Genomic DNA, 5,699 nt, shown 5'->3' with positions numbered 1-5,699 from the left:
TTTCTTAACCTACCACTTAGCTGTCCACAGAAGGTCATCAATCAACATTCAAAGTTATCTTATTTTTCTAACCTAGATATATTTCCATTGTGGTCTACAGAGTCTAAATAATTCCACATAGAACCAACAGCAGATGTAAAGGGAAGTGAGGGCAGAATTACGAACTGAAGCACAATAGCTATATCATTATCTGTTCCACATATTAAAATTCCCTTAAAATTAAAACTCAAGAAAAGATTAACAGTAAAAACACTGAGCCACAATCACTCTGTCTTCCCCTCTGCTTCTCTAAAAGGACTCTGAGCTGTAAGTCTGTGTTCTCTCTTTCCTCAGAATACTGTTGTGCCTTTTTATGTCCTTGCTTAGTTTAATGCAAGATCTTAGTTTAAAGGGTCTCAGATTTGGAGAACAAATCTCTGCCTTGGAGGTGCTCTCACTCAACCTTCTAATCAGGGACCTCAACCCTTCTTTACAACTTAGTCATTTCTTTCTTCAGCTCAGACACATACATATCCTATATGCAACAGTGGAACAAGCCTCCTCCATTCTGTACCACTGGGTATTATAGATATTCAACTTATTTGCTTTCTGAACCAGATAAATCACCACAATTAAGATTCTCATTTGCTACAAATGGAAGGTGCTAGCAATTGAATCATCATGTTCATAATTAATAAAAGAAAAAATATTTTTTTATCTGTAGGTAAAAAATAAGCATAATTCTCTCTCTTCAGAAACAATCCATGGTATTAGTGTCAAAGTATATTTGAGAGATTTAAACATTTGGATTTTAATGACAGAGTGACAACCTCAGAAAGGTTGCACTGTAAGTAATCATTCCACTGGCAGCTGAGAATGTTCTCCACCAACACTGACTTTCTTCTGAATAGTCTTCCCTTGATCTCTAATGTGCTGACAAATCTCCTCCCTGTACACTGTTTTTCATTCCTTTAAAGAGAGATGTTTAAATGCCAGGTGTATAGAACACAGAGTGTCATAACAGGTGACATCACTTCAACACTTTTTACTGTCACCCATTTTTTTCCAAATATTTATTTATGTCAGTAGCATCCACTTTAAGTCCCAGAAAAACTGAGAGAAATTTGTGATAATTATATGTCATGGCTAATGGGACGTATTCATCTCGTCTTAAATACAGTCCATCAATATATTAAGTAAACCCTTATATTTATGGATTGTGTGGTAGTAAAGTGATTAGGATCTAACTGAGACAGTAAGGGATCCAACTGATGATCCACACTACTTAGAAACTGTTGACTTTGTTTAAGATACATAGCCTCTCATAGCCTCAAATTCCTTATCCTATAAAGGGAAATAATGATACCTACTTCATAAAGCCCTTGAAACTTTTAATTGAAATAGTATAAATTCTATAAATTTTTGCTAGAAAATGGTCATGGCTATTTTTCTTTCGTACATTTGATCTTATAACCTTAATACATAAGTTAGCTTTTGGTTCATTTAATCTAACAGCATTTTTCAGATAAGAAACTTAAATAACTGAGAACTAGTATGTTTTTCCTAATACATCCAATCCTTTAATCAAAGATTCAAAACCAGAGAAGAGGTCTTCCTACACTGATGATCTCCTAATTGTAAAACAAGATGTAAGTAAAAACAACACAAATTCTGTAAGTTAGTAGAATAAACAAATGATATATTGAAATGAGAAAGAGCCATTGTTCTCTGATTCATTTCAACAACTTGTTAACTTGCTTTGGGAGCTATGGTAAATTATATTTTAATGACAAAATGCTTGGGTATTCTTGACTTGAAAAGATCATAAAGACAATATATTATCAAGAAAATGTGTGTTCATGAAATTGGTAAGATAGAAATATTTGAACCATGGAAAGCCAAGAAAAAGACACTCATCCACTTTAAGCAGTAGCTTGTAAACAAGTTCAGCCCCTCTGTAATGTGTAAAGGATCCTAAGAATGTAAAGGATCCTAAGAACTTCCTGAAAGAATCTCAAACCTCATCATGATGTCTCAGGTCTCGTCAGCAAAGAAGCTCTGATATGTCTACACTCCCAGTTATTGGCAGTGCCTAAGTGTCACAGGAGCAGATATGCATGCATATTCCTCTGGAAACACACTTCCCCTGCCCTTTTCCTCAAATATATTTTTTTTAAGTACAAGTCACCAATACTTCTCTCTTAAATACAATTCTAGCTCACAAGGTATAATCTTGACCCACTAGACAATAAAGTTTGTGAGGATGAGTGAGGACCTTATTTATTTTATTTATTGCTGTATCATCAAAAATGAGACTCCAGTCAAACACCAACAAGGCAAATATTCCGTGTGAGAGGTTTTTATGTGCTATTAGAGACTATTCTATATTGGAAGACCTGATTTTAAAATCTCAGATGAAGGTTATTCTTAAGGCTTTACTGGCCAAAGAAAAACACCAGACAACCTCTAAGACACTCTCTTAGTCCATTTTTGTGCTGCTGTACCAGAATATCAGATATCGGGTAACTTATGAAACAAAAAAATAAAATATTTGGCTTATGGTTCTGGAGGCTGGGAAGTCCAAGGTTGAGAGGTCACATCTTCTGAGGACCTTCTTGCTGCATGAGAGCAAGAGATCAAACTGGCAACCTCCAGTCCTTTTATACTTGGCATAAATCCATTCCTGAGGGTGGAGCCCTCATGATCTAAACACCTCCCATTAAGACTTACATCCTAAAACTGTTACATTTGGGATTAAGTTCCTAATACATGCTTTTTTTGGGAGACACATTTTCTAATAAGTCTGAATTTGTGCAATGATCCCTGTCCCTTCTCTGATGCAAGATTCCAAGCACCCTAGTGCCTAATTCACCAATTTCATGCTGCTCATCCTGGTGTTTTGGGTTTGTCCATGGTTTAGACCTACGCTACTGACAAGCCTCAGCTATCTGTTCCCCTTTAGCTCCAGCTGATGTACTCTCAGCCCCTGGCAGGAGTGTCTGTAATCATAGGCAAGGAAGTGGGCACACCAGAAAAACCAGACATTACACCAAACTTTAATATTCTCACAATTCATGACCTTTTATAAATCATTTCCTTTCTCGGGATCTCTGGCTTCAATTGCAAATGTAGAGATTATTTCATCAAAAGTTTTTGTTTGTTTTGTTTTGTTTTCTGGGGCCTATTGGAAGGTGGAGGATGGGGGAGGGAAAGGATTCAGTAAAATAATTAATGGGTACTAGGCTTAATACCTGGGTTATGAAATAATCTGTACAACAAATCCCCATGACACAAGTTTATCTACGTATTTAATAACAAACCCACATACGTACTGCTGAACTTAAAAGTAAAATTTTAAAAAGTTGTTTTTAGAACTAGATTTTATTTTTTATTCTGTCTGGGAGCAAGAAAGAAGGCTTGAAGGTGAGAATCAGGCAAAGCTTCACAAACAAACTTTTAAATGATCCTTAAAGTAAAAGCAGAATTGAAACTGGCCAAGACCAACAAACTAAACCAGGTAAAGGGAGAAACATTAGTGCAGACACTGAGGTAGAAAAACACAGGTCACCTACAAACCAGTGCCACTCCTATAGATTTTTATCAATTAGTGTATTTTATGCATAAAGTTAAATTTATCAGTAATAAGAAATTTATTCAGTATAAATAACTTTCCTTTATTCTATCTGCCTGTTTTGCAATTAAAAGATCCTTTTAAAATGGGGCATCAATACTATCTTATGGAATATGTATTCTTTAAAATATCCTTATACCTCAAAATTAAAAGTTGGAAACAATAAGGTGGCAGCCAGAATGTTTTCTAAAATTTTACCAGTTCAAAAAAATTTTTAAGTCTTGAGATCATTTGAATAAACTGAATAGCAAAAAATTCTGATTGGAGCTCCAGCCTCTTTGGTGGAATGTAAGATTAATAAAATGTGGTTCGAAGACCATGAGTGTCATAATAAGTGTTACTATTACCACTATTTTCTTAAAGAAAAAATAAAGTTTCTGGGAAGTAAAATTACTTTCCAAAAGTTTCATTTTTAGTTGAAAAATTGTATTTGTAACTTGAAAGCTTGTGTTTCTAATGACTTCAAAATAGGGAGTTGTCAAAAGCATTATCTTCTTACCCAGTGATTTTGGTGACAGCAGTATCATTGGAGTGGTGAGGTCAGAATCAATTTTGTCTAGCATTGGGGCATGTGATATAGAAGGGTATTTAGAATAGAATGAATTCCAAAAACCTTTCTGTGAAGTGAGATAGCCTTAGTTGTAGATACATGTATGACATGCGTCAAATAAAAACTTTTTTTTTTTAATTTTGATGCTTGACTTTTCTTTTTATTAATGGGAAAAAAGTAGAAGTCTGAAATCAGTTTCAATGGGAAAAAAATCAGTCTGGTGGAGACAGGGCCACTCTTTCTCCAAAGGCTGTAAAGGAGAATTCATTGCTTGCTACTTTCAGCTTCTGGTAGCTACCAGCATTTCTTGACGTGTGGCTACATCGCTTCAATCTCTACCTTAATAGTTACATTGCCTTTTCTTCTTCTGTGCCAAATCTCCCTCTGTCTCCTTCTTATAAGGCACTCAAGGTTACATATAGGGCTCATCCAAATAATCCAGGAAATTCTTCCATCTCAATATCTTCAATTTAATCACACCCACAATCTACCCTCTGATCCCCAAAGATTTACATCTATCCTCCATGCAAAATGTATTCATCACATTCTGCCCAACCCTAAAATGACTCAACCATTTACAACATCAACTCCAAGTCCAAAATCTCATCTAAATATCATCAGCTCAAAACTCTCAAATTTCATCATTTAAATCAGATATGGGGAACCTCTAGGTATGAGCCATCCTGGGGCAGAGTTCCTTGACATTTTTAAGGTAAAACATTTGGCCACGTGCCTTGCACATAATAGGTGCCACAAAATGTTAGCCACCATCAGAATTATCCCCTTCATCTTTTTCCCTCGTTACATGCCGAGACCAGCTCCGTTAGGGAGACCCTAACCCAGCGGCGCTAAAGGAATTAAAGACACACACATAGAAATATAAAGGTGTGAAGTGGGAAATCAGGGGTCTCACAGTCTTCAGAGCTGAGAACCCCAAACAGAGATTTACCCACATATTTATTAACAGCAAACCAGTCATTAGCATTGTTTCTATAGATATTCGATTAACAAAAAGTATCCCTTATGGGAAACGAAGGGATGGGCCGAATTAAAGGAATAGTTTGGGCTAGTTAACTGCAACAGGAACATGCCCTTAAGGCATAAATTGCTCATGCTATTGTTTGTGGCTTAAGAATGCCTTTAAGTGGTTTTCCACCCTGGGCGGGCCAGGTGTTCCTTGCCCTCATTCCCATAAAGCCACAACCTTCCAGCTTGGGCGTTAGGGCCATTATGAACATGTCACAGTGCTGCAGAGATTTTCTTTATGGCCAGTCTTGGGGCCAGTTTATGGCCAGATTTTGGGGGGCTTGCTCCCAACAATTACATGGTTTATTTTCTTTAGCTTACCATGGTTCTGCTGTAGCTATGTCTTTAAACATGGACCATTCAGATCCTCCTTGGAATAACATAAAAAGTTAATCATAAATGAAAAATAAAATGATTGACTGTTTAGAAAAAAGGATAATCAGAATGGGGACGATAAGGGGAGAATATCACTAAATAGGCTTCCCATTGTCATAGCAGAGAAAAGACAAAGTG

The sequence above is a fragment of the Pongo pygmaeus genome, chromosome 12, assembly GCF_028885625.2.
Source record: "Pongo pygmaeus isolate AG05252 chromosome 12, NHGRI_mPonPyg2-v2.0_pri, whole genome shotgun sequence".
In the NCBI taxonomy this organism is placed as follows: Eukaryota; Metazoa; Chordata; class Mammalia; order Primates; family Hominidae; genus Pongo; species Pongo pygmaeus.
The sequence above is the reverse complement of the archived record's forward strand: the minus strand, read 5'-3'. Positions refer to the sequence as shown.